We start from the raw sequence: 23,337 nt of genomic DNA, 5'->3' as shown, positions 1-23,337 counted from the left end.
CCCACGCTGAAAGAGAGAGAGCCTTGGTATAAGTGTGGGTGCACGCGCGCTATTTATTTATCTGTCTCGCTTGGCACAGCCAAGGAGGAGGGAGAACACATTTCAGGAACATCCCTCCTGAAGTGGTGATGGCAGCCAAACTCCAAAGGACCGAGGAGCGGCGGTGGCGGCGGCAGCAGCATCAAGCAGGCAGCGCAGCGTAGCGAGGCGTCCCATCCGAGGATGAGCTGCCGCCACGGAGAGTTGACAAGCAAGGGCTCCCAGTGCTCTCTCTGGCGCGCTCCTGCGCGCGCCTGTGCTGCGCGCTCCCCAGGTTGGCACGCTGGGAATCTGGCGTGGAAAGTAGGTCAGCGCGAGAGCTGAGCGTCGGTGGCAACAGCTACATAGGCAGAGAGGAAGAGAGAGCCCAAGCGCTCCAGGGCCGCTCGGGAAGGGAGCGCGCGCGCGAACGAGGCGAACAAACGGGCTGCTCCTTTCCCGCCGCTTTGAATCTGTGTGTGTGTGTGTGTGTGTGTGTGTGTGTGTGTGTGTTTGTGTGTGTGTATTTGTGATGGCTTCATTAGAACCCACACAGAATTTGTTTCTCATTCTCTTGCTTTTTGGCACACCCAGGAGGAGGGAAAACTGATTTTATTCAGCTTAATATACTGAGCCCCAACTAAGCAGATGCCAAGGATTGAACCTGAGGCCTTCTGCATGCCAAGCAGGTGCTTCGCCACTGAGCTAAGAAGCCTTCCCTTCAAACTGCACAGCTCCACAACCTTGCTGGGCTAACAGTTCCTCCAAGCATGTACAAAGTGTGCCCAGGCTTCACTTGTATATATGTAATACAATTATATATACATAATATATATAATTTGCATCTTTTCTGTTTAAAAGCAACTTGCAAACATTAAAGCACTGAAATGGGTGAATGAGCAAAATAATAAAATAGGAGAATAATATCACAAAAATAAGCAAATAACTTAAGCAGAGGCACACACCGTTTTATTGAGGGAGAGGATTAACACTCCCATTCTAAGCAAGGGGGAAAAACAACAACAGTATTTTTTCGTCTTGACATTCCAGTAAGATGTAAATCATTTTCAGTTTCATTCAGACATGTTCCAGTTTTGTGACCCACTCCTTTAATGCTGGATTACTTTTTCTTTGAAGTTGTTTGCTCATTTCCAGTACTTTGCATATATTAGCCTAGCAGACACAATCACATGAAATCTTTTCAAACTTAAATATTGTTAAAAGGTAAATATTAGGATAAGTTGTTAATGCCGCTTCTCAAACCTGGAACACGATACAAGAACTGGCCTGGCGGGGGGGGGGGAGGAGGAATGCCCTGCAGTGGATGGAAAGTGCCATTTCTCTTAACAAAAAGTCCCTCTTTCACAGGAAGAAAATATTCCAGAGCAGGGAAAGACTGAGTTAAGCCCCATCTATTTTTGTGAACAGTCAGAGACAGCAATTTCCCCTTTCCTCCATTGCTAGGGATGCCACCTTAATTTATTTTTCTTTCTAGCACTGGCTTTAAAACTCCCAACAGAAAGAAATTTGACCAGTGAAGTATTGCTCTGCATGTAGGCATGGTAACTAATCGTAATTAACTCATTCAAGGTGTTCAAACCATTTCAAATACACTCCATTATAATCTATACTGTACAACAAACCCTGAAGGTCAGTAAGTATGATTTATTTATTTATTTAAAATATTTCTAGTATACAAGGAAAATTTAAAAAATAGTATACAAGGCAGCTAATAACCCATTTGATTTGTATTATTAATAATACAACAACACATTAAACAATGCAACCAAAGAATGCAGTAATTAAGAAGCTACATCAGCGCATAACTTCAAAAACGATTAGAATGAAGCCTTGGGAAAAAAGAGAGAGCTTGAAATAGCTATGCTTTAACAATTAGCAGAAAAGTGAGGTAAGGTGGAACCAGGTAGGCTTCCCTAGGGAGGTCATAAAAAAAACATTTAAAGTGGTTTCCCTCTGAAACTGAGGCATCATTCGGTATTCTGCCAAGGCTTTATAATAACTTTATTTTTCATCAAAACTTTGAGGAGAGAGAGGGAGGTGTATTGGGATGGCACAGGTGCAGGCCAATAGGTGCTTTCCCTCAGATTCAAACTGAGCCACTCTGAAAACTAGCAGAACTGGTATTTCAGAGTTTGAACCAAGACAGAAAGAGGTGTGCTGTTACTGAATGTGGAGGAAGTCACCCAAGAAACAGCATTTTATGTCTGTCATCTATGCTCTAAGATCAGTGTTTTGCGTGTTCAGACCCAGAAACCTCCCCCCTAAATGAATTCACACATGACTCAAATTTTTGGTTTGTTTTTGGCAGAATTTAGGCCACAACTTTATTGATTACACAAAGTGAATGGTTGCATAGACTCTGGTTCAACTAGCTCCCTGCCATGCAGGTAGCGCTGACCCAGGGCACCAGCATAGGTCAGCCAAGAGTGAACACCTGGATAAGCGGAAAGCCGGAAACAGAAGAATGCAAAAGAAGCAAGCATTCCTCCAAATTGGCTGCAGAATTTTAAAAAAAAATCATCGAGATAATGGGTCACGCCCCTAAAACCTGTTTTGGTACGCAAAGCCCAGTCCCAAAAATGTACTGAAGGCCTCAAAAGCTGCACAGGATATAGAGCAGCCCATAGACATAGCTTTACCCACATAATAAGCTCCATCCAATTGGAACCCCAGCAACTTAAAATCGTGGATGAACAGGAAGTAAGCGGAAGGCAGCTTCTACATCGCACTTTGCCAGAAGTGCACCCTTCCCGAAACTCCTGATCAACTTGACCACTTGGTTAAAGGTGGCAGACTTAACAGAACACAGCTCAGGAGGGATAGCATCATTTACTGATGAACCCTGCTGGTAAGATAAGTTGTGAATTAAGTGAAATTCACCTGGGGCCTTTTCAGGTACCACACCCAAAGGAGAAAGATGCAAATCTGGGTAGGGAGGGCGTGCAAATGGGCCAGTCATCCTACCCAAAGCCAGTTCTTTCATGATATTTCTCCTAGCGACAACAGGCAACTCTGTGACAGATTTTTTATTTTCAGCTTTGGTAGCCCTAGGCGGGAACACCACTAAGATATGAAAGCCTTGAGAAAATCCAAGCCACAAATAGGAAGCAGCAGCTGTATCAGGGTGCCTGCGCCCATAAGGTGGGCAACTTAATGGGAGTATGAGCTAGGGTCAATAAGACCTCACTTAACATCGTGGACTGCTGGAGGAGAGTATCCTTTCTGATCCCACTGAGAACCTCTCCTTGCCCCACGAAAGGGCAGCTTGACTCCACAGGAAGTGGCAGAATGGCTCTCAAAACATTTATCACAAATGTGGGAAAACCTGCAACCTTGACGCTAGCAGGATCCTTTGTTATATTCCCAACAAATAAGGCGCCTTCCTGGCTTCTTAACCTCTTGCTTGGATTTTGACTGCTCAGTGGACTTGCTCTCAAAATTCGGAGAGACATAAGTAGTCCACGCATCAAGGTCTTTTTGATCCCATCGAGTAGAAGGGATCCTGGCGGCACAACGTCTAAAACTCTTGTCGTAGCTTATGGTTGCCACCTGACCAGCCAATTCAGAATCCTTACTCACCAACAATTGGTAAATCCACAGGTGAAAACTTTTTTGGGGATACGCTGCAGAAATAACTCCAGCAAATACCTGAAAGGCATTGATCCATTTCTCAAAAGAGCTCTCAGCCTTAAGGGAGCCAGCCTTACCCTTCCCCTACCACCTGCTTGTCCTTATCCGGACATTCTTCGGGGGAAGGGGTTTGAAAATGTCAACATACTGGCCATTGAGAATCCTATTGCGGATCCTAGATGGCAAGTGCGCACCAGGAATAATATCCCTGACCGCTTTGGTTGAGACTTTAACATCCTTGACTGGTTTGCCATCTAAACATTTGAGGGGAAGGCTGTACCTGTGGGAATTGGCTCTACGCTGCCACACCCACCTGGGAAGGCCCGAAGCCCCTTCACCGTTGCCCCAATAAAGACCAAGGACCACATCTGTCTCATCGTCAGATGTCTCAGAAGACATACCCGTAGAAGTACGGGTATCTTTGCGCCTCTTGGCCCTGCGCATGGAGCGACAACTCTTTTGCCGCACTCTGGGCACCGGAAGATCCTCCTTGGAAGAGTGGATGCTGAGCGCCTCCCTCGAATGAACCGGCTGCACCTGAACAGAAGTAAAAACATGTGCGATGCTTGGCTGAGAAGAAGTTCCTCTCCCCATAAGCTGCGCTGCTGGAAGCCCTGGACTCTCAGAACCCGGGGGTGCCGACTGCGAATGTGGCAGTCCAGACCGAAAGGCCTGCTGAACCATGGCACCCATACTCCTGGGACGACCCCTGGGACTAGCTGGGACTGGAATCCTGGAAAACTGCAATTGGGAAAACAAAGCCCCAGAAGAATCAAAAGCTTCTCTCCCTTCACTCGCATCAGAGGGACCATGAGCTTCATAACCAGTAGAAGATGAGGAGGGGCCAGGCTGGGGATCAGGCTGCCTCCCAAACTGCTGAGCCAATGACTCAAGCTCCGAATTAAACCTTGTCAAGGCCGCAGGGTCTGAACCCATATTGGCCACAATAGCACACAGACGATCCAGCATTTGCTGAGGCACTGCTGGGGCTTGCACTGAACGCAGCGACTGAGACAGGCCTCTAATTACCATTTTCAAAGGGAGAGCAGGACTAGGGTTCCTTTTAACAGGCGTCTCAATAAGCTCTCCCAAAATACAAAATATATAAACTCTTAAGCCGTTAAAATGGCGCTCCCGCCAAAACAAGATGGCAGCACAAGATGGTCTCCTGCCAAAATAAGCTGGGGAAAATGCTTGCCAGCCCCAGGAATTTCCCCAACCAACCTTAAGCAAATTGGGAGAGGGGTACAGAATTCATCAAGCTTACAGAGAGGGAACTCTCAAAAGCCAAAACAGCAAACAAAACAATCACTATAACTCAAAATATTTGCCCCACTAAAACTGAAGTCAAGGCTCTTTAAAATAAAGACGCGGCTATAACTGCTCAAAATTGCTGCTCCCAGCCCAGGGAAATGGAGGAAACTCCACAGCCGGAAACGCTAAAGGCCAAAACCCTGTGGGCAAAATCTCCTCTGAAAACAAATAAGAGGCGCTACTGAGCAGAGGTTTTTTCCACACTGCAGCAACACCGCACACCGGGAGTCCCTGGATCAACAAGCTCGAGAGCTAAAGCCCTTTAAGGGAATAGCAATCGCTACACAAGCCACAAATACAGAATTGGAAAAGGGAGTGCTCAGGGGACACTCTAAAGACAAACGTAGAGAAATTAAAGGAACGAAAAGCTCTGAAACGGAGCGCTAAGGGGCTGCAAGCCCTGTGGGGCGAAAGCCCCTCTTAGTAAGGGAAGGGCAAGGATGGGGACGATTAAATCAAAATAAGGGAAAAGGAAGAGGGTGAAAGGAATTAAAAGAAGGGATAATGGAAAGCTATCACCAGGACGGTCCGTCAAAGGTAAATCACTCTTGCTCTCTCAGCTTGCAGAGGGCATGCTGTTGGTGTTCCAAATGCACGTGCCAAAAGAGGAAGCTCTGGGTCACGTGCATGGGTATAAATAGGTCCCTTGAACCGTTTGGACTCCGTCCCATTGGCCAGAGTGCACCTAGCTACGAGGGACCTACCAATCGGGTGTTGTGGCTGACCAATCGTACCCACCCACAACACAGGGTGTCGGTTTTCCAGGTCTCATCGCAATACGTGCCCTCTTTAAGGGAGGACCCAATTTCCCATTATTAAGGCCTTGTTTTAAAAACAACAACAAAACCCTTATGAGAGCTAGGAGAGTTCAAACAGAGGTTAGTTGTGTGGTTTTATCTATTTTATTATTTATTTAAGGCTGCAATTCTGTCCCCACTTAACTTGGGAGCAAGACTCCCTACTGAGGTCAAATAGACCTTATCCCTGGTTGAACTTACAGCTCTTGGTGAAGACTATATTATCATTAGCTTCATCATAATTATATCAGCAAGAATTTCAAGTGAGCCTTCCTGCTTCATTTTATGGTGTTCCACTATTGCGACCCCCCCCCCCCATTGTACACTGCTTTGAAACTATGGCACTAAGCAGTATATAAATTAGTTAACTAATCAGCTAACTAAAACTAACTTAGTAGCAGTTACTTCTGAGTAGGCCTGCCTAGGTTAGTTCTGTAGAGGATTTATATCTTGCTTCCTCAAGAGGTTCCCAGGGCAGAAATGACCAATAAAACAAATCAAAACGGAAATGTTTCAGCACCACAATGGGAAATAATAATAAAAATGTCTCCTGTCATTGAAATCACATCAAGGTAGGTGATTATCCCACAGGAAAGTAATTCATAATCAGTGTATCCTTTCCCTTGTAAGCCACACACCTGAACTGGGCAGGAGACCTAAAGATTGCATTCTTGGGTTGCAGTCCTAAACATTTAAAAAAATTAAAATTTTCCAGTAGACTTTATAGACCAACTATGTTTGTTCTGGTATAAGCTTTCGTGTGCATGCACACTTCTTCAGATACACTGAAACAGAAGTCACCAGACCCTTATATATAGTGGGAGGGTGGGGTGGGGTATTTCTCAGAAGGGTAGTAGGAGATGGGTGATTGGCTCAATGGGTATGGTAAACCTGTTGATGACTGTTAACGACTGCAATTAGTCCAACAGGAAAAAGCAAGGGATAGTATGCAGATGAGCAAATATAGCTTTAGCATATCACCCTCCCACTATACATAATGGTCTCTGGTGACTTCTGTTTCAGACTATCTGAAGAAGTGTGCATGCACACGAAAGCTTATACCAGAACAAACTTAGTTGGTCTATAAGGTGCTACTGGATATTTTTTTAAAACAATTTTTATTTATTTTTATTTTGACTGCGTCAGACCAACACGGCTACCTACCTGAGTCCTAAACATGTAACCTACTAGGAAGTAAACTCCCACTAAACACAATGGGTCTCACCTCCAACTAAACATGAACAGGATGGAACTGCACATCAATTTAGCAACATTAATCTAAGCATTTCTTTGTTTCCCTTCTGGCTGGAAAATTGCATCTCCCAAAGATTTTGTGTGTGTGATGTCATTACTGAAAAATCTGCTCAAATGAACCCAGGAGGACTCTGGCATAGAAAAGGAAGCAGTGTCCTTCACGGTCAATGGCACATGGGGACTCTTTGCCCAAGCTGAACCCACACATCAGTTCCTATAACCTCTCAGCTTCTTCAGCAAGATATTTTCTACAGATCCCACCCTTGAAACAAGCTGTTCTAGGTTATTAGTCACACAGCATTATGAGTCACTAACTTAACATTTTCTCCTTCCTTCTTCATAGCGCCCTTTTTTACTCTTTCCCCCCTCCCATTGTCATGATTTCTCCCCCCTGCAGCACATAAATTCCTCTGTGCATCTTTCTGCTATGCATAATGTTAGCCTTTGTTGTTTAGAGAGCTCTGTTTCTCAAATAGATGAGAAGATGGGCAAACAGGTGGAATAAAGAAGAATGTGGCAGCTTGATTCTTTTCAACTAGGAAGTACTTCGGGAAGGAACACGGACAGCCAACCTATCCCTCCAAAAAATGATGGCACCATCCTTTACAAAAAGAAATACATTATATACTATGAACAAAGAACATATTTATCAGTTTGTTTTATTTTGAATTCTTTCCCTTAGGCAAAAAGATTACCAGGCAAAAACTGGTTCAGAATCATGGTGCCTCAATCCTGACCTCAGTTGTAATTGTGGGAGGAAGCCTCACTGATTTCAATGCAACTTACGTACTTCTGAGCAGACATGGTTAGATTTCTGCTGCATGGTTGCGACATCAAGCACATGGACATGAGTATGTCCCATTGAAACATGGTTGGGACAGTGCTATATGGGAAGTCTCAACTGTGAACTCTCTTGGCTGCTTCTCTGTGAGTGTTTACTGTGGGATTCGTGTTCTTTATACATGCAAGTTTTTCAAACCATCCCTTAGCGATCAGAATGCCAGTGCATATTCCCTACAGCCACCATGTAATCTTTTCCCACAGGAAAATCTAATAAGGGTTGCGGCACTGCTGCCAATAACTCGCTCGTAATATCTGACGGATCTGTTTGCAATATGAAGCCCCAATTTTGAAGCACCTTTGCTGGCAAAGTGCTATCTCTCAATTTGTTTTCTTGCATCTTCAATGCAGTGATAAGTGCGATGAAATTTTGAAGTGTGGAGTGCTCCTGTTAAAAGTTCCAGCCATCTTGTCTCCCAAAATGCTTTGTTCTCTCCCCTCTAATTCCACCCCATTCCCCCATTCCCTACCCACAAACAGGCATTGTGCATGCTCACTCCTCATCTGACTGTTTCAGAAGGGGTTCCTCTCTTATTTATTATTTTCTGCACTTTTGTTTTTTCAACTTAGTATCTTGGGGCTCTTCAAGCCTGATGATACTTCTCTTTTGTGTATTGATGATAGCATTTTGGCTACATAATGATCCATACGTGAATAATGAGTTTACTATGAGCATGTATCTGCCAACAAGGATGAAGTGGGGAGGAGGAGAACCATGTAAACCACCTTGAGATCCTTGGAATATGTTGTTGTTGTTTAGTCATTTAGTTGTGTCCGACTCTTTGTGACCCCATGGACCAGAGCACGCCAGGCCCTCCTGTCTTCCACTGCCTCCCACAGTTTGGTCAAACTCATGCTGGTAGCTTCGAGAACACTGTCCAACCATCTTGTCCTCTGTCGTCCCCTTCTCCTTGTGCCCTCCATCTTTCCCAACATCAGGGTCTTTTCCAGGGAGTCTTCTCTTCTCATGAGGTGGCCAAAGTATTGGAGCCTCAGCTTCAGGATCTGTCCTTCCAGTGAGCACTCAGGGCTGATTTCCTTCAGAATGGATAGGTTTGATCTTCTTGCAGTCCATGGGACTCTCAGGAGTCTCCTCTTGGAAGATAAAGGTGGTCAAAAATAAGCTGAGTGCAGATCCTGGGAGCTTGTGACTAGACCTCTCAAACAGGGACAAGGATTGCTGGAGGAGACAGAAGAGGGTGAGCTTGTCTTTTGGAGTAAGGCTGCTTGCTTGCTTGCTTGCTTGCTTGCTTGCTTGCTTGCTTGCTTTTTCTGAGATGTTTAAAAGTTTGATAGATTGATAGCAGGACTCAGGGAGTGGCTGAGTGCTCTGCCAGAGGCTTGATTACTTTTCCTGATTACTTTCCTTTCCTTGCAGGCCTGAGGGTGTGTGTGGCTGATTGCCCTGTGGGAACACAGGATCTGAGGGGGAGGAATTAGCAACCAGCAGCAGTCAAACTTAGCTCAGTGCAGATCCTGGGAGCTTGTGACCAGACCTCGCAAACAGGGGCGTTCAAGGGGATCACCTATCTTGGACCTGGTTCTCACCAATAGGGAGGAAGTGATTCATGAGGTGGAAGTGCTTGGAAACTTGGGAGGAAGTGATCATGTTCTCCTGGGGTTCAGGATACAGAGGCAAGGGAAAACTGAGTGTAGTCAGACACACACTCTGGACTTTAAGAAGGTCAGTTTCGAAAAGCTGAAGGAGCTACTGGGTGGGAGCCCATGGTCAGAAATACTCAATGAGAAGGGAGTCCAAAAGGATGGGAATTTGTAAATGGAGAAATATTGAAGGCTCAAATGCAGATAAAACCAACAAGAAAGAAAAGTGGAAGGCATCTAAGGAAACTGGCGTGGCTGCATAAGGAGCTTACAGATGAGCTGAGAGTTAAGAAGGGCATGTATAAGAAATGGAAGAAAGGGAGAATCACAAAGGAGGGGGGTATACACAAGTAGCCAACAGTTGCAGGGGGAAAAGTCAGGCTGGCTAAAGCTCGGTGAGCTCAAGTTTGCAAGAGAGGTTAAAAATAAAAAGATTTCTTCAGCTATGTCTGAAGTAAGAGGAAGAACAAGCAAGTGGTAGGTCCTCTGCGTGGGGAAGATGGAGAAATGCTATTGGGTGACAGAGAAAAGGCAGAACTACTCAACAGCTACTTTGCCTCTGTCTTCACCCAAAAGGAAAGTGATGCCCAACCTGGTGATAACAAAATAAATGATGTAAGGAGGGAGCTGCAGCCCAGTATAGGGAAAGAGCCAGTAAGGGAACACCCAGCTACCGTATTTTTCACTCTATAGAATGCACTTTCCCCCCTCCAAAAATTAAGGGGGAATGTGTGTGCATCCTATGGAGCGAATGCAGGCTCCTTGGCCATGTTGGTCTGCCATAGTCAAAACAAAACAAAATAAAATAAATCCTTCCAGTAGCACCTTAGGGACCAACTAAGTTTGTTATTGGTATGGGATGAAGTGTGCATGCACACGAAAGCTCATACCAATAACAAACTTACCATATTTGTCGCTCTATAGGACGCACTTTTCCCCCTCCAAAAATTAAGGGGAAATGTGTGTGCGTCCTATGGAGTGAATGCAGGCTCCTTGGCTTTAGCGATAGCAACGCGAAGCCTCCGAAGTGCAGAGGGAGCGCTCCCAGTCCCACCAGGAGATGCTGGGGACTGAGCCTGATGCCTTCTGCACGCTAAGCAGTTGTTCTGCCACTGAGCTATGGCCCTAGCTCACAATATTGCTGTCAGGATAAAATGGAGAAGGTGGAGGCTGAAGTGTGTATGCTCTGTGGAGGAAAGGTGGGATAGAAGTATAAGAAGGAATAAAGTATGTAAACTAGCCTATAAGTGAATAAACTACAGTATATTTTTAACTTACTCTCCTAATAATTTGTATATAAATTATAAAAGTGGTATATAAATTTTGTTAAATAAAAAAGAGGAAATGTTCAGACTTTCAAACAGTATGTTATGCCTGAGCCTTCACTGCTGAAACTCCCAACAGCATTTTCATGCTCACAAACACCTGATGAAGGAACCATTGTGACATAACCCATTCAAGCAGAGTGAAGGGGCAACAGGCTGTCAACAGTGGCAGTAGTTGGGGGCTCCCATCTATTCAAAAGCCACAGAAAGTCTTTTCATACTGCCTGAGGAATTAATCCCTTATTTAACGTTCATAATTGCTGGATCGATTTAACAGGACTGAAGCTAACATTTGCTTGGATTTGGCACCATTGATAGGGAACTGCCTGCTGTGTCCTCCGCTTTGAAGTCACCCTGGTCTTTGGGCCTCCAGCACCTTCTTCAGCATGTCCAACCCATCTAAGAGGTATATGATACACTGGGTTATGAAGAAGCCCCTCGGCCAGACCTTCTACCTCTACACCGGCTTGCAACATTCCTCACATTTCACCCTACTTCATGAGGAGCAAGACACAACCCGCTCCGCTCAGGAGGTCCAGCAGGCGCAAGGTGCTGCAGTTGCTGAAGCTCACCGACCCCAGGTTTTTAAGATCTGTCATTGGCAGCGTTGGCTGGAAGAGCCCGCAGGCGTGGCAAGCAAAAGAGACTCCAGCGGGAACAGGAAAAGGGATGAGGGCTAGGCTAGAGGCAAGAAGGCTCCAAAGCTATTGGCGGGGTGGGATTGCTTTGGAAGATGCCTTCTCACAATCTCTACCCTTGAACCACGTAAGGACATCAGAAGTGCCTGCTGGATGAGGCCACATTGGCCTGTCTAGTCCAGCATCCTGTTCTCACAGTGGCCAACCAGAGGCCTGTGGAAACAAGAGCATTCTGTATTCCCTTCCTGCATCTTCCAGCAACTACTATTCACAAAGGTTACTGCCGCTGACTGTGGAGGTAGAGCATAGCCATCGTGCCTAGTGGCCATTGATAGCCTTTCCTGCATAAAACCATCCAAGTTGGTGGCTGTCATAGCTTTCTGTGGGATTGAGCTTCCAGAGGGGTAGCTGAGCATGCCTGCTGCAGGAAAAACAGGCATTAAAAGCACATTTCTCCCAAAGAATCCTGGGAATTGCAGTTTGTAAAGGGTGCTACAAATTGTACCTATGTGGTAGAAGGGTAATCTACAGTTCCCAGGATTCTTACAGGGGAGAAGCGATAATGCTTTTAATGTATGGTGTGTACACAGCCTCAAATTAGCTCCACCAGCTCTGTAATCCTAGAGCAAAGATTATAATGCATATTGTTGTTGTTGTTGTTGTTGTTGTACTTTGATACATATTATAAAACCCATTCCTGCAAGCCATGTAGTCTGGAATAAACTCAGTCCCCCCTCCCATCATTAATGGTTTCTACTAGGTGGGGAGGGGTGTTGGATCTGCTTCCCTGCCTTGAAGAAAGGCGCAGGTCAGGTGTGTGCCCAGACCTGGCCACGCTTCACAAGAGAGGTGTGTTGGTTCAAGGTGGCCACGCTGCCTGCAACTTGCACTCCTTCCTGATGTGTCTTCCCCGAACCCCTTCTTCCAGAGGCTGTGTTGAAGTTTTCCATCACGTGGAACACAAACTGGTGGAACTACCTCGAGGCTCAGGCAGTGGTGGAAACCCCCCTCAAGCATGAGACGCCAGAGAGCCTCTTGCAATACGAAGGGATCAAAGCAGCTGTGGAGTCTCTCCTACCATACACAGCACTTCCAGAGGCTGGGCCGGTTACTGCAGGCCTCCATGTTCCTTGATTTTATGTGACAAAATGTGAAGTTGCCTGACGCTGCCAAGTGGGACGAGGAGATGGACACGTGATGAGCTTTATTTATTTATTTATTATTAATTTTATTGAGTACAAATTAGAAAAAAATACAAATATACCAAAAAAAAGGAAAATACATGTAACCAATAAAAAATTAGAAAACATTTTACCTCTTCTCATATTTACAATTATTTGCACCTCTACAAAACAATATTCACAATAAAGAAAAGAAATGAAAAGTAAAATATAAAAGAAAAGAACAAGAAGAACATAAAGAAAAGGAAGAAATAAGATCAAGAATGAGAATTTTAAAAGTAGATAAGTATTCACTATACACAGCCATTTCCAATCTATATTTATGTTCAATTATGTATTTTCATCATATCCTTATCTATCTTAATTAAAATATTTTTAAAAGACTTCCACCGTTTGCCTCACATGTTTTTGGTAGTCCATTTGTCAAAACCTCTGTTCTTAAGTACCATCTATGATGAATTTTTCTGCAGTTCTCTCTTAATAGGTCACACGCTGTAAATTTTATGTTTTTCTCACCCTTACATGGGTTTTGGATATACCGTATTTTTCGCTCTATGGAAGGGGCTCCATTTCTCCTGCCGCTTCGCTGAAGGGGCGCTGAGCAGAGAGGGGGAGAATTTTTTTTCTTGGCCCCCCTCTCTAAAACAAGGTGCATCCTATGGTCGGGTGCGTCCTATAGAGCGAAAAATACGGTGCTTTACATGAATTCAAATCTCCAGGGCCTGATGAGCTGCATCCAAGGGCACTAAAGGAGCAATACATGTGAAAAGGATCTAGGGGTCTTGGTAGACCACAAGCTTAACATGAGTCAACAGTGTGATGAAGCAGCAAAAAAAGCGAATGCTATTCTAGGCTGCATCAACAAAAGTATAGCGTCCAGATCAAAGGAAGTAATAGTCCCACTTTATTCTGCCTTAGTCAGACCATACTTGGAATGCTGTGTCCAATTCTGGGCAACACAATTTAAGAAGGATGTTGACAAATTGGAATGTGTGCTGAGGAGGGCAACCAAGATGATCAAGGGTCTGGAAACTAAGCCTTATGAGGAGCGCTTGAAGGAACTGGGTATGTTTAACCTGGAAAAGAGGAGATATGATTGCCATCTTCAAATATCTTAAGGGCTGTCACATGGAAGAGGGAGCATGCTTGTTTTCTCCTGCTCTGGAGTGTAGGACTCAAACCAGTGGCTTCAACTTGCAAGAAAGGAGATTCCGACTAAACATTCGGAAAAAGTCTCTGACAGTCAGAGCTGTTCAGCAGTGGAACAGACTCCCACGAGAGGTGGTGGACTCTCCTTCCTTGGAGGTTTGTAAGCAGGGGTTGGATGGCCATCTGTCATGGATGCTTTAGCTGAGATTACTGCATTGCAGGGGGTTGGACTACAGGACCCTTTGGGTCCCTTCCAATTCTATGGCAAGCAGATTCATTGTGAAACAGAAAATGAAGGTTTCGATACCAGAATATAGTATCAGGTTCGGGTGGGAGGGAGGGATATTTTCATCAGTGTGCACTGTAGTCTTTATAGAATTCAGCTCTCCAACATGTATTTTTTTATAAAAAGTCTGAGATGAATGCAAGTGACACTTTTAGCATAATTTCTAGTTTGCCCCTTAGATAATCTGGAACAGCCTTCGTCAAATTGGTGCTGTTCAGATGCTATGGACTGCTATGTCTATCTGCCCCAGCCAGCACATCTGAGAAGGCTGGTCCTAACTGTTTCAAACTAGCAAACACTGTTGTCACTTCTTCTCCGGTGACTTAATATTTCTTGTGTTTTATTTGCTAGAATAAGCTCTCCAACCCCCACATCTTCATTTAGTGTACAAATAGATGTTGAACAAATAGCTTTATCTCCTTTGCTCGCAACTTGCATGCAATGAGTCAGCTCCAATTTGAATTGCCACTTCTATTTACTTTGGTCTTCGAAAGCAAAGTTTTATACATGATGACAGATCCATCTGTTGATGCATCCAATTGCAGGCAATTTCCCCTCCCTGGGGAAGTCGAGGTCTGAAGGGATGCTGCCCAAGCACAGGGATTTGGTGTATCACACAAGCATACATGTTGAGTTCCAAAATCACAAAGCTCTTTTTCAAATCACAGTGGCAAGCTGCAGTATATACAGTCCAGTGCACTCTTATTATGCCATTGTCTCAGTACAAATGTGCCATACAGTGGTACCGCAGGTTACGTACTTAATTCGTTCCGGAGCTCTGTTCTTAACCTGAAACTGTTCTTAACCTGAAGCACCACTTTAGCTAATGGGGCCTCCCGCTGCTGCCGCACGATTTCTGTTCTCATTCTGAAGCAAAGTTCTTCACCCGAGGTACTATTTCTGGGTTAGCGGAGTCTGTAACCTGAAGCGTATGTAACCTGAGGTACCACTGTATTATTCAGCTAAGCATACATCTCCGGGGGGGGGGGGGGAGAAGCCCTTTGTGCAGGTGGCTGCCTATTCAGACCTTTAATTTCTCTCCATGTCCCAATTCTACAGTCATAACATTTAGATCAATTATGGGGAACCTGTGACTCTCCTGATTTTGTTGTTCTCTGAGTTCTATCTTCTCCAGCCATTCTGGCCCATGGTCAGGGATGATGGGAATTACAATCCAGCAACACCTGGAGGACCGCAGGCTCCCCAGCCATATGTTTCAGATAGAGGAACTGCTTGGATGTGGTGAATTATCTGGTTTCTCACATGATCTGGAAGAAGGAAAACAGCCAATGCAAAAAAGAACCACATGGTTGTGACGACTGATTTTGTTAATTTCTCCTCCAGTGTTTTTCAGCCAGATGACAAGGCTGCCTTGTTTTCTCCACCTAAGTCAGGCGTTATTACTGGAGTGTTATGAAACCTGCCCATAAGGGAGTGTCTTCCATGATGCAACTACAGAATATGGGCTGGGACTGTCCTAATGAAACCAATGGGCACAAGGCCTTGACTATAAACTTGCAGGTGCTGTAGAGATGTTGCCCGAGTAGATAGTACTTGACTAGATGACCTTGTTGCTTGACTCAGCATGCTTCTAGACAACCTGCTTACTGAGAATTCATCCTGATTTGTTTGTGGGGAGACTAGACGACATTGCATCAAAGCAAGCATTACCTCACATTTTATACTGCAGTTCCATGTTATTTGCCTAATCACCAAAAGCCTGATCTTCTGGGGAAGTGGCTTTGTTAAAAGACACCCCCCATCAACTATAATTGCAAGACCTGAATTTACTGGCATGCTGTTGAATTCCAACCTGAAAATGTTGAGAGGTTGGAAGCCTCCTCTGTACAGAACAGCTTTCCTCATATGGCATTGTCTATGCAGGTATTTTAGCCAACACAAGCTAGGTAAGGTAAGGTAAGGTAAGGTATGGTATGGTATGGTATGGTATGGTATGGTATGGTATGGTAAGGTAAGGTAAGGTAAGGTAAGGTAACAAAAACAAGAGGCAAAGGTACCTTTGGCTTCTTTAAAAATGAGAGTGTGCTTCCTCAGAAACAATGACTGCAAATGCAAAGTTCAAGCGTGTACACCCATGAAAGGGAATCCGTAATGGATCTTCTAGAACTTACATGCAAGTGTTTTGTAAGTTGAGCATGGGAGCAGCTGCTGGAAATCAAGTCTGTAACATTTTTTAAAAAAACCATTAATAAGGTTTCTGTCCCACCTTTCTGAGGCCTGTTGAAGACAACGTACATAAATTCAAAAAGCCATCACACTAAAACATCTTGGTAAAGCACAAAAATAAAAAAAACAAGCGTGGCAGGTAACAAACAATCCTACATGCAAAGCTTTACCTAAGTGGTGGCAGACACCGGGCTCTCAAATTTCAGCAGCACCCTGTTTGATGCTAAAATTAGGTGTGTGTGTGTCCCCCACCTCTCCCGCTCCTTTTCACAGCATTGTTATGGTGCCCTTGCAGCTAATGCCCAGTGCCACAGCACCAGCTGTGCCACCCTAAAGCCACTTCTTATGTAAGGCAATGAAGCAAAAATCCACTGGTATTTGATGACTGGTGGGAAATGGCAAGAGCGTGTGCTTATTTTAGATGACATCATGAGTAGATCACAAGTGTGGAGACACCAGGAACATTTTATATGGCGTTTGCTTAGCAATTTATACCCTGCTTCACCAGTTTGTTCAAATAAGTCCTTCACATTTCAGCAACCACAGTCCACACAGTGCATGCCTCTCTAGCAAAAGTGCTTGCTGGAAGAGGGTGGGATGGCTATAGAGACATTTCACAAGTAGCCCAGTGCTATGTTGTTTGTTTGTTTATTTATTGCATTAATGCAGGGATGGGAGCCTTCAGGCCCATTAGGCCCCAGGCCTCCCTATCTGGCTCCCGGATCTGTCCCCAAACCACATCCCTTATTGGCTCTACTTCACACCCTAAATGTTATTTCCTGGCTGGAATGTGTCATTGAATTCTGATAAAGCCTCATGTTTGTCTAGCAAAGAATCTACCTACTGTAGAAAAGTAACATTTGCATCCGTTCTTCAGCTTTGCTTTCAGCCCTACCTGTCATTGTCATGTTCCTCTTGAAAGCATGCCCAGAAGGGAATGTGGCCTTTGGAATGAAGAAAGGTTTCCTACCCTTTTATTAACGAAAAGCCTCTCTGGGTGTCATAAAAACAAAGCAACAAACGTAAGAAACAACCAGTGCAGAAAGCCCTCTCTGTCCAGGGGTGCATGTGGTGGAGGGGGATTGTGCAGCCATTCAGAAACACTAAAGAGCACGTCATTCCCATGTGGTCAGAGGAGGTAAGAACAAAAGAGCCCTTCTGGATTAGGCCAGTGGTCCATCTAGCCTATCAGCCTATTCTAGCCTATCAGCCTGTTCAGTAGTACAAGCTCATATATGATATCACAGGACAGTGGATCTTCTAGCATAGCAGTAGTGGCTGTTCTGTTGAAAGCTACAATTCAGTAAAATGAATAGTATATATTATTTTTTCAAACTTACAGTCGGTTACGTCTTGTGTGTTTATTGAATATGTTTCACATAACCAGAGGTTTGTTGTTGTTTTGCGCATGTAGGAAACCCACAAGCAAGATCCAAGCACAAGAGACCTCTCCCCTCCTAAGGTTTCCAGCAAATCGTGTCCTCTGATACGGAAGGGGGGGGGCATGTCTTCTTCACCTTCTTCTTCGCTACAATATATCAATTTATTTCCAATTGTCAATGTCAAAAGGGACTAAAATCTATAAAATTCATAGAAAATCAACGTGCCAATTTGCTCAATTTCTCTAGGACTCCATCACACCTCCCCTGTCCTTCACAATCCCTCAAGCAAGGTGTTAAGACCCTAATCCTGTCAAATCGCTCTGATCAGCCTTTCCTCCAGGCAATGTCAGGTGGCAGACTATGCATATTTGGGACCATTGTCTTCTCATCCCCGGTACTCAGGAAGTGTTTTCTGTGCATATCTCCGACTCTGCATATTCCCCCTCCCTCCTCCATATGTTAATCCGGTGTAACCCAACCTCTCCTTAATGTATTCATGATGTAATCTGTGTAACCCAACCTTTCCTTAATGTATTCATGATGTAACTGGGATGTATTTTGCACTGTATTCTGGGACATGGAGGGAGTTTCAAAAGTTCATGTCACCCCTTTCTCGCTGTTCAATCTCGCCTTGAACCTGTTGCGCAATAAACTTGGATCTTCTGCACCTTGCTCCTGCCCGGCTGAGCTCATTTTCCTCCGCAGGGACCCACGGACTTAGTCCGATGAGCTGGGTGGCAGGGCAGCCTCGCACCCAGATTTTAGCCATTACAGATGGCGCCCCACGTGGGGCTTTGCGGTTCTCCTGTGTTGCTGACCGGGGGCCCTGAAATCTTCAGCCAGCACCAGGCCATTTTGCCTGGGAAGATCCTTTGGACCCCCGGCCATCTTCCGGGCGGTAATCGAATGCCCCAAGAGTTCAGCCGGGGAGCAAAGAGGGATCCAGCCGGTTTATTCATCGATCCTGGGATCATCATAGAAGACGCGTGAGTATAAGGAAAAGGAAAATCCAGTGCACTGGTGGGAAAGGGGTGGAAATCTCCTGGCAACTGAATTCTCTGCCCTCCTCTCTATCGCTCCTTCTCGCCTGTCTCTTGGTCCAATTGGTGAGAGAGACCTTGGACTGCTGCTCGACCCAAAAGGGGGGTTCTGAGCTCTATCTGTTTCTTCTCTCAAACCCTCCAGTCAGCCGCACCAACTGAGAGTCCGAAAGTAAGACGGAGAGACCCGACTTGAAAAACAGCCGACTCTCCGCAACGGGCATCTCAGTTGAAAGCAAGGGGCTGGAGTTCTTCTTCCGAACTTCCCGAGCGCCCTTACGGAGGGGGCAGGAAGGGGTCTGGCTTTCTATCAATTAATCCCAGCCGCACTGGTCGGTGCCACGTAACACGTGTATCGTGCGTGAGCCCGCTTCCAAAAGCAAGGGGGATTTTCGGTTCGAAACTCTATCGAGGGATCACCCGATCTGGCACCGCACGGCGTGGGCGTTCAGTAGGGCCCCTTTTTCCTGAGATTGTGACGATAGGTAGGAGGTTGCCAGGAGGGATAGCCTATGAGGAATTGGGCAGGATCGGCAGAGTGGAAAAGGACCCCAGGTTATTAAATAGGAAAAAGGAAAGGAATAGAAAAGGAACCGAGCGGGTGAAGCTCGTTAAATCGTTAGGAAGAACCGAGTGGGTAGAGCTCGTTAAACCGTTAGGAAGTTGCCAAGCAACAAGGAAAAGGAAAACCCTAAATAGCCCCCTGTACAAGTTACCCAAATCCTAATCAACCCCCCTCTTTCTCCCTTCTCTATCCCAGACACCCCCCCAAAAAAGAAAAACAACAAAAAAGCAACAACAGCAATGCATGCATATATAAAGGGGTACCCAGTCAACCAAGCGTTGTGAGCCCTACCAGTTTGATTAACTGGTGGTGTGTTTGAAGATGCAAGGAAGCTCATAAAACCATGTGGGACCTTCCTACTAATTTCACTTAATGAAGCCAAAGGAAGCGGCCCAACTCCTTGCGATAACCAACTAAAGAATGAGAATATATATGTTTACATGTTGTCTGTTATGTGTGTTGTCTGTTAATACATATATGAGAATATGTATGTTTACATGTTGTCTGTTATGTGTGTTGTCTGTTCCTTCTGTCTCTGGCTTTCTTAAGTGTGCATAGTTTAAACTACAAGCTTGCTTCAAAATTTAAATCTAGGGAAGCCATGCTGGACCTTATCAATCTTAAAACAGAAAAAAAACCAAAACCAAAATGAGAACGAAGGGTGCAAATGTTTGTTATTTGAGAGAGGCTCCAAAGAGTCTTCCTCCGAGTAGCTTAAGTGAGGAGTATGATTTTAAGTTGATGGTAGATAATGTTATGTTGCAACCTTTGAGTTTGTGATTCTACATCCGTGTTCCAGTCTTTTTTCCAGTATTTTGAAATGTGCTGTGAAGAAACTAATGTTTCAGCTGCAAAAGCCTAGTTGAGCCAACTGCTCTCTCAAGCTAAAATGCAGTGTATGTATTTCATTAAGCACATGCCTATGAAACCGCCCCCCTTCTTACTTCTGTGCCAAATGAATTTACTCCTGAGTAAACTTCCTTCAGCAAGGGAGGGGGGCACATTCTTTGCTTAAAGTACCCAACATCTCACTTTCCTATGTATCGTTATTTAAAAATCGTAGTTAGGCGTACTATTCCTATGCAAGTTCAGAGACATTATTAACTTTCGTATCCCGTTTAAATCAAATCTAGGACTGGTTTTATTATTTGAGTGGGTATATCAACTGAAATAACCCTATGCTTATAAAATATTCTCTCCCAGATTCTCTTCCTATCTTATCTTAGGAAAACTGTTCTTCCTTTAGAGGGTTCTGTATAAAGCTGGGTACTTTTATTTTCCTCTTCCTTAGTACATGATAGGAGCACTGATTGTGCTCTCTTCCCCAGTAGTGCCTGTGTACATAAGTATGTGTGTGTAGTACAAATCTTGCTGTGAAATCTTGCTATGAACACTGTATTTTAGGGTTGGACTAGATGACCCCAGAGTCCCTTTCAGTTCTCCCAATTTGTGGCTGTGTGGAGGGTAATTCTTAAATTCTGGTGTGGTGATGGAGTTGAAATTCAGCCTAGCTTTGCTCTTTAGTTTTAAAAAGGTGAGAGGTGAAGCTGTGATGTTTTGAAGCACAACTGGTAATATCAAGCATTTGAGTGATTACAGTGTTTATCATTTTGTCTACTATTAAAAAACCAGACTTCAAAGCCAATTCAAAGTTTAAACACATACCAATCCTGTAAATAAAGGGCAGAAAAATTTTGTCTGCAAATGGTAAGGCTGAAATGAATGAGAATATTAAGATCTTATGAATTATATGACTGGCCATTTTTCCCATATATAAGGGCGCGGCAGATTCCGCGAATGACCAGACTGATGTTAGCCCTTTCCTGTACATAAAGGAAGCACTCAGCTTTGCTTGGGCAGCAATTGCTAGCTTTGGTGAATACTTGAATTGCTGAGTTTTTTTCTTTTGTTTTTTTGTTTGTTTTAAAATCTAACCCTATTTTTTTAAAAAAAAAATCTACTCCTTACCCTTCCCTTATTCAAATTCTAATTTAGCCAAAAGATGCAACAATTTCAATAGTATAAAAGGTTTGCTGAGACATGAACTCTGCACATGCACAGAGGCTAGATCAGCTTTAAAAAAAAAGGAAAAGGAAAAGAAGAGAGAGAGAGAGAGAGAGAGAGAGAGAGAGAGAGGAAGGAGGGGGGAGAGGAGGTTTGGAGATCTTGGGCTGCAGGGAGAAATTTATCCAAATTTCCTTATGTAAAACTTGGAACCATTGACGGAAATCACCCTTAATGTGTCCTTTGCTCCAGGGGCTACGTAAGACAAAAGGACCATCAAAGTCAAGAGGTTGCCAAGTTTCAAATCTTAACATGCCAAATTCTTTTCACAGGTAAATATCAAAGCATCCCCCCCCCCTCAATGGGATTTAAATCACAGACTTTGTTTGTGTGCATTTTAGGAACAGCATTTCCTGACAGGCTTCTCACATGAAATAATTTTCCCTTTTAACCGGATATGTGAACCCCGATAACAAAGTGTTTGTCCCTTTTTCCTCCCACAACAACTTTCTTTCTGCTCTGTGAAATCCCTGCTGTATTAGTGACTTCCATCTCTTTGTGGCTTTGACACTTTTAAAGTTACAAATAATCTGTTTCCATTTATTTAATCTGTTTTTCCATGATGTCTATGAAATTAATCGAAGCACAACCAAACATTGTTTGTGGAATGGTATTTGTTTACCTTTTGCCTGAGCATTTCTTATTAATTCTGTCATTTTGGCTAGTTCAAGGTACTTGCACAACTTTAAATTGCCATTAAGTCATTTTCCAGTATTTTGCTATTAACATTCTAGCCGATGTTGTCACATCAAGAAACACTCTTTTATTTTCATTGTTACTTCAGATTTCTTAAAATTCTGTGTCTTAGCATTTATTTATTTTGGTTCCTCATAGGTCAGTGTGTGTGTGTGTGTGTGTTGTTATTATTTTAACTGTGTCTTTTAAGTCCACCCTGCCCTTACAGGATATCACTTCTACAAGTGTGTTACTACAGATCCAATGAAAAGCTTCGACACCACAAGACCTGCAACAACAACAGACACCAAAGTTTTCAAAGTGGCCACAGCTATCTCTTTCAAAGGATATAGACTGCCGGGGAAGTGGGGCTGACAAAGAGGGGAGGAGTTGAATTGCAAGGACATTTTTTTTTTTTTAACTTTTATATTCAACTGATATTTAATTAGTTTGTCGTGTATTATGTGTTATTATGTAGGAATGTTGAAATGTGTTTGACAGTGTTATTTCCACAAAGGGGGGAATTTGTGTGTGTGTGTGTGTGTGTGTGTAATTGTCTTATGTTTAATGTATACTGTCTTATTCCTTATACCCCAATGGAGGATTCTCATACATTTTATGCTTTCTAATAGATCAGGCTATTGTGTAGTTCAGTGTTTAGATAACCACATTTCGTTGTCCCACCTGGCACACTGCCAACCTTCCCTACCCATTTTAAAATGTGTTAAAACTCGCTTTACCAAGGAGAAGCTTCAGGAAGGTGTACATGCCTTGATTTAGCAGGAATGATCCCTTATAGAGTTAAATTAACTAATTTGGACAGGTGCCCTTTTAAGAATGGTTGTGTTAACAGATTGCTTTGGAAAGTTGAGAACCATGGGGCAAGATAAATTCAAATTGGACTCTGTGTGAATTGGGCAAGTGTATCCAGGCTGCAATTAGCTTTTGGTCCTTAAAGTGCAAGTGAGCAACTTCCCATGACTGCAAGACCTGAGCCTACAATAATAAAACCCCATAGGAAGGCCAAGGCAAAGACATTTCCCTCAGTACGTGTCCAAACCTGTGCCAGCTGTGGTAAGTGCCAGGCAACATGGTTAATATGAAAGCCCTAAGTGGATTCACCAGGGATTGCCACTACTGTGACACCATGCCGGTGTGAGACCACAGAAGAGCTACCTTGACACCTGAGAACACAAAAATGGCGGGGGACAAAGCAAACTGCATTTTTTTTTCAGTCAGTAGTGGACCTTCCTGCTAAATGTAAAGCATAGACCACTATTGAACAAAATACAACAGGTGTTCTTTTATGCGATATCCTATATCCAGCTATCTGCACTACTATACTTGCAAATGGCCTTAAGAGGCATGA

The 23,337-nt window shown here is 44.0% G+C and overlaps 1 long non-coding RNA gene across 1 annotated transcript; it reads left to right on the top strand.

The window, feature by feature from the left end:
• The first annotated feature begins 11,439 nt into the window (after window positions 1-11,439).
• Window positions 11,440-12,749, top strand: LOC309334134. The gene is made up of 2 exons (XR_014152910.1): window positions 11,440-11,488; window positions 12,368-12,749. It is a non-coding gene; the product is annotated as an uncharacterized lncRNA (long non-coding RNA).
• Window positions 12,750-23,337: the final 10,588 nt, after the last annotated feature.

The sequence above is a fragment of the Podarcis erhardii genome (genome assembly GCF_964252035.2).
Source record: "Podarcis erhardii genome assembly, chromosome: Z".
Lineage (NCBI taxonomy): Eukaryota > Metazoa > Chordata > Lepidosauria > Squamata > Lacertidae > Podarcis > Podarcis erhardii.
The sequence above is the reverse complement of the archived record's forward strand: the minus strand, read 5'-3'. Positions and strand labels throughout refer to the sequence as shown.